Genomic DNA, 6089 nt, shown 5'->3' on the forward strand with positions numbered 1-6089 from the left:
CATGGCTGCTTCAACACTAACTGCGGTTACTGAAACCACGCCTTCTTTCTTTGCATGCACATTTGGGCGGCATTACGCAAATATTTCCACATAGTGAAGTAGATATGTGGGGGCGTGTTAGAACGAGCCGTTTTAGGGGGGTGTGGCAGAGTCTTAACTTTGATAAAGAATATCTCTTTGGTTTTGAGACTTTAGTCTTTGCAACTTCAGGGATCTTATCTATGCACAATCAGCTTGTAACACTCCAAAGAGAAAGGAAAACTTGAAATCGCATCATATGACCCCTTTAAAGATAAACCAAGGGCTCCCCGTAGTTTTCCAACGAAATAAAAGCTAGATAGTTTAACGCTTGAAAATAAAGTAATTAAGGCATCTGTACTGTAGAATAAAATGATGATGATGATTGATATTATTATTAATACTTTTTTTGTTTGTTTCACAAACACTTTTTAAATGTTTCTTCAATATTATAATTTAGTTAATGTAATTTTAAAACACATTCAGTAATGTGTGGTTATTTTATTAATGTGTGGTTGTGTTATTTTAGTATCTTTGAGGTACTATTATTAATTATTATTAGTTTTTAATTCTTATTTTGAATTAGTTTTTATTTCTATATATTTCCAATTTATTTTTAAATTTAAATTTAAATTTATTTTTTAGTAATTTTGTTGTGTTTTCATCATCCCCCCCTTGGCAACTAGCTCAGAAAACAAACAAAAAACAAAAACAAAAAACCTTATGTATATTAACCCTGCACTCACCAATCACAAATACTAAATTATCATTTGTTAATCCCTGACCAATCCTCTACACCATATTATCAGACAAGCTTTTGGTCTTTTCAAATGAACCAAATAACCCAAATCAGAAAATATCTAAAAATACAATAACATGTTGTTACCAGGGCACTTATTATAGTGAAACAAGGTTCCCTTTCAGTCGGTCACTCTCGACGTCACGTCAGTGACCGACGAATTGGGATCTCGCTTAGAGAGACCAATCCACTTCAAGTGTAAACTAAACGAGCCAATGCATATTGGCATGCGATGATTGTATCCAGCTGCCGCTGACCACAGCATGAGCATAAAAAGGCAGCCGGTGCAATGCATACCAGCTTTTCGCTTCCCGTGTCGAGTGGGTTGCACACATCAGGCTGCACTACCCCCTGTTTGTGTTGCAGGCGGCCATCTCCCCTGTGCGCTTCAGCACGCTGAAAGAGCTTTTTCCCTAAAAGAGCATTCACGGGTGCGTCTTTTTAAAGACGATGTTGCGTCTGGCAAACTCGACGTTGTGTCTTTGTAAAGACGACGTTGCATCTTGCTACAGACAACGTATTACCCGTGCGTTTCTTGATGTGTTCGTTACCTGGTGTCGGATGATGGACACGATCGCTGCCTCACGTGTCTGGGCATTAAGCACGCGGAGGTGGTGTTCGTGGATGAGTCATCTACTTCAGGCAGTAACACGGGTGGTCTGAGGGTAACAGTGATGGCAAATCCTCCAGGGAACCAATCCTCAGGGGACCATCGCTCCTCTTGCACTCCGCAACCAGTTGAGCTGCCAAAGGAACATGTTGGGCCTTCTACAAGGAGCGTACCAGCAGTATCCTTCGGCGCTCCTCCTGACGATCAGATGTCGATCGCTGCATAGGAGGGTGAGAAGGAGCTTTCTGGAGAGGAAGATTCGGCTGCGCTGCTGCCCTCTGGGACTGTGGCAATGCCTGAATCGGATCCGGAAATGACGGCTATGCTTTCCCGGGCCGCCGTGAGGGTAGGGCTCGAGTGGAAATCTCCACCGTGTCCCGAGCCCTCAAGGCTGGACGATTGGTTCTTCGGGGTGGCCAGCGCTGGTTCTCAGTGCCCCGTAATGCCTTTCTTCCCGGAGGTGCATGAGGGGGCTTACCAGGTCGTGGAAGGCACCTTTTTCTGGCGGAAACCGACCTGCTAACTCCTCCTCTCTCACCACTCTCGACGGTGGTGCAGCTAGGGAGTATACGGGGGTCCCCCCGGTGGAGCGGTCGGTTGCAATGCAGTTGTGTCCTGATACCGCCTCCACCCGGCAGGGCAAACCGGGCCTCCCCTCCCGGGTCTGTAGGTACTCTTCTGGTCTGTCCGGCGATGCCTGTGTAGAAGCTGCCTCCACCTTACACGCTATGGCATTACTGTAGGTTCTTCAGGCTAAAGAACTGAGGGACCTGCACGAGGGTGGTCATGATCCGGAAGTTCTGAAAGAGCTCCGAACTGCAATGACCTCGCGCTCCGAGCGACGAAGGTCACTGCGAGTTCTCTGGGTCATGCGATGTCCACACTTGTGGTCCAGGAGCGCCATCTCTGGCTGTGTCTGGCCGACATGAGGGACACCGTGAAGTTCGGTTCCTCAAGGTCCCTGTGTCCCAGACCGGCCTTTTCGGTGACACAGTCGAGAATGTGGCCCAGCAGTTCTCGGCTGCACAGCAGCAGACTGAGGCGATCTGACATGTCCTGCCCCTGCGGGCAGCTGCTGCCTCCACACGTCCGCCGGCCGCAGCGCCCCAGCCTGCTCATCGCTGAGGGCGGCCCCCCGTCCAGGCCTCCATCAAACCTGGTGGTGAGCAGAAGAGCAAGAGGCCCCGGGACGGGCGATCCAGAGAGAGAGGGAACTGCCCTTTGGGGGATGGTGAATGCACCTCTCCCTCCCCCGGGGGAGGGCAGGGTGGAGAAAAATTCTGACAGGAGAGCGGTTTTCTCTGTCTCTGGGTTGACCGATCTTGGACCTGCGTGTCTGGAAACGGGCCCTTCACTGGTTACCGTTCAAGACGTTGACGCAGAAACGCATCTTCAGGTGCATCCGTCCCCAAGATTGGTTTGCAGAGATCGACCCATACTTTTATGTGTCAATCCTTCTGCACCACAGACCATTGCTGCGGTTCTCATTCAAAGGACGAGCATATCAGAACAAGGTCCTGCTGGGCTGTCCCTGTCGCCTCGTATCTTCATGAAAGTTGCGGAGGCAGCCCTTGTTCCCCTGAGAGAGCAGGCAATTCGCATTCTCAACTACCTCTGGCTCATACTGGCTCAGACTCAGGATCAGTTGTGCGAACACAGGGACTTGGTGCTCTCACACCTCAGCCGGTTGGGCCTTCGGGTCAACTGCGAAAAGAGCAAACTCTCCTCGACGCAGAGGATCTCTTTTCTCGGTATGGAGTTGGATTCGGTCAAGCACGCCTCACGAAGGGATGTGCTTAGTCAGTGTTGAACTGCCTGAATATGTTCAAGAGCAGGATGGCGGTCCCACTGAAACAGTCTCAGAGCCTCCTAGGGGATATGGCAACTGCAGCGGCAGTCACGCCGTGGTGTGAAAAGGTTTTAATATTTACCAAAAATTTAACTTTTTTATTTGAAAAACAAACAAGCAAGCCCTATCCAGATTTAAATAGTAACGCAAAAGTAACGTAACACATTACTTTCTATAAAAAGTAACTAAGTAATGTAATTAGTTACTTTTTTATGGAGTAACGCAATATTGTCATGCATTACTTTTAAAAGTAACTTTCCCCAACACTGGTGGTTGAAATTACAGTACAGTTTGTGTTTTCTTCATTCCAACCTGAACATGTTGGACATCATTTAAGAACACACACATTAATTTAAATAATATAATGTAATTGCATCTACTGTATGTATTAATTGAGGTAATTAGAGTGTAACAAAAGGCTTCACAGTACCATAGTAAACATGTTATGAAACGTTAGGAAGAGTTCTGTTCACTTACACTAATGTTATCAGCTGTAATCACGTTGAAACTAAGCTTTTCTCTTTTTCTTCATGCTGATTCAGTCTCCACACTTTGTAATCATGTTACTGTGTAATTTACCAATTTGTTTGAGAAAAATGACTTTGCAACACTTCACAATGTCACACTTCATTCCAGCCCATGTTCGAATAATATCCGTAATATCTGTAAAAATATCCACTGTTTATGGAAATGCGAATACACTCCTATGGGATGGTCTGTGAAGTTCGTCTAAGCGAGAGATAGTAACCAAATGGGCGGAGCTTAGCAAAGTGTTGAGAGAAAAGTCTGGAGCAAAACCAGCAGCAAGTGAAGCGACCTGCAAATGTTTGCTTAAAACATTCATTAGTACAATATGCAAAAGTCACGAGAACAATGTACGGTAGACAAATCATAATATTGCACTGCTTTCAACCCGTCGTGCATTATTTTGCTCACTAATCATATTCAACAGAACAATATGTTTCAGGCTTTTTAATGTCAGCTCTTGAGACCAGCATGTACCATATCAAAACATTTTATAATTACACTTCTGAGAATACATTACAGTGGCTGCGCCACCGAACGGAACCATTTATATGACTAAAATAACTTTTGTTTCATAACAGCTAATGACCAGTGACTAATTGCCACAACAACACAAGTGCTACGGCTCACAATAACCGATGTCCTTATCAGAAACATACACTTACACTACAGTATATACTCTCAGAAGGAGAAATCAAAGGCCTTGAAACGAGGTCATTTTGATGATTCTAGGAATCTCAGCAAAATACAGAAATGCAGCCTCAGCAACTTTATGGAGTTTTTCACTGAATGAGGTGAAATGAAGAGAGTCATATGGTTCATTATCCATGCGACTTGGAGAAAGATCTCACTGGATCATCACTGGTGCTGAAAGAATGACACAGATCTTCATTGAAGCACTGGATAATAGACAGTCACCTTACTTTAGTATCACTGACATGGTATCATGGCATGTTATCTAGAGCAAGATCATATTTTTATATTTTCAGTTTTTATTTTAAAGTTGTAATTTTGTTTTGTATATTTATCTTTTTTGACTTTTTTTTTTCTTTCAATGATTATTTAATTTAAGCAATTTTTGTTAAAAGTAACTTTTGTTAATATTTAAAATAAAATTGTATTTTAATATCTTCTGTTATATTTTAGTTAAAGTTTTATTAATTTTGTTGTGTGTTTTTGGCATTTTAATATATATATTTTTAAACGTCTCTACAGTTTTCATGAAGTTTTAATTGTTAGTTATTTTAGTACTTCAAACTAAATGCAAATGAAAAATGTTGCCTTGGCCTCTAGCAGAAATAACATACGTTTTAATAAAAAAAGCTTTGATAATAAAATGAACAAATAACATAATATGTCACAGCAAATATGTTTTTTTTTATACATTTTATTTTAGGTATTTTATAGTATTTTTTCAAAGTAATAATCATTTTAGTTAAGAGTAATACCACTACCACAGACGAATCAGCTGTGAAATTAAGGTATAATGAGAAAAAAAAAAAAAAAAAACTGTATATATACCTGTATATATATTTGTGTCTCTTGTGTATTGTGTTAAAACCAGTTAAACTCTGCGAACCCAGATACGGGTCCAAAATCGCGTTAAAATGTTTATGCTTCATTTACATAGCCTTCCTTATATGGTATCAGCCCATATATGGGTTCATTTGAAAGCTTGGAGTGTCTGCTTTACAAAGAATACCATTCCTTTTGGTTTTTATATTCATAAAGCAGTAAAATTAAGCTTAGAAATGTATTCGTCCCACACACGAATTTCCGCCTAACCATTGCGAATAATTTTTACGAAGTATGTGTATTTTATATATTTTTCACAAAAAAGTCAAGTCATATATCACAAGAAAGCTCTCATTCTCAGGAATTTGACGATGTAGATTATTTCATTGTGTGACAATCACAGATCGAATGATCTTGTAAAATTTGGTCACCTCTGAGCGAATTTACATTTATACTCGTAGCACTGCTTCAGTCAGCCGCAAACAGCCACAAATATCTATATACTCTATATTATCTTTTAGATTAGGATCTCTTCTTTCAAACAATACCATTTTCACGTTTCTGCTTGCTTTCATCGGTGAGATATATAGCGTTTTGTCCAGATTGCGCAATAGATGCGCTTCTTCCAGAGACGCGCTCTCCATATCAAAAGTGCTCTCAGCCAGCGCGTCTGATGTTATAGAGATCTGTATTCGCTTGTGGACTGCAATTGGTCAGATTACATGTCTCTCAACTCGGCGGCCATTTCAGAGCCGTGAAATTTGACACCTCTG

The 6089-nt window shown here is 42.0% G+C and overlaps 1 long non-coding RNA gene across 2 annotated transcripts in view; it reads right to left on the reverse strand.

Moving 5' to 3' along the window:
* The window catches only part of LOC107674906 (uncharacterized), an 18924-nt gene that overhangs the window by 11963 nt on the left and 872 nt on the right, over positions 1-6089 (reverse strand). The window contains exon 1 of one of the 2 annotated variants that reach the window (XR_001632551.1): positions 3707-3717. The exons of the other annotated variant lie outside the window; for it this stretch is intronic. This is a non-coding gene — a long non-coding RNA (uncharacterized LOC107674906). Of the gene's footprint in view, positions 1-3706; positions 3718-6089 lie in introns of those variants that run through there. 2 annotated transcript variants of the gene reach the window in all.

Source organism: Sinocyclocheilus anshuiensis, unplaced genomic scaffold, assembly GCF_001515605.1.
Source record: "Sinocyclocheilus anshuiensis isolate Anshui unplaced genomic scaffold, SAMN03320099.WGS_v1.1 scaffold1045, whole genome shotgun sequence".
NCBI classification, from domain to species: domain Eukaryota; kingdom Metazoa; phylum Chordata; class Actinopteri; order Cypriniformes; family Cyprinidae; genus Sinocyclocheilus; species Sinocyclocheilus anshuiensis.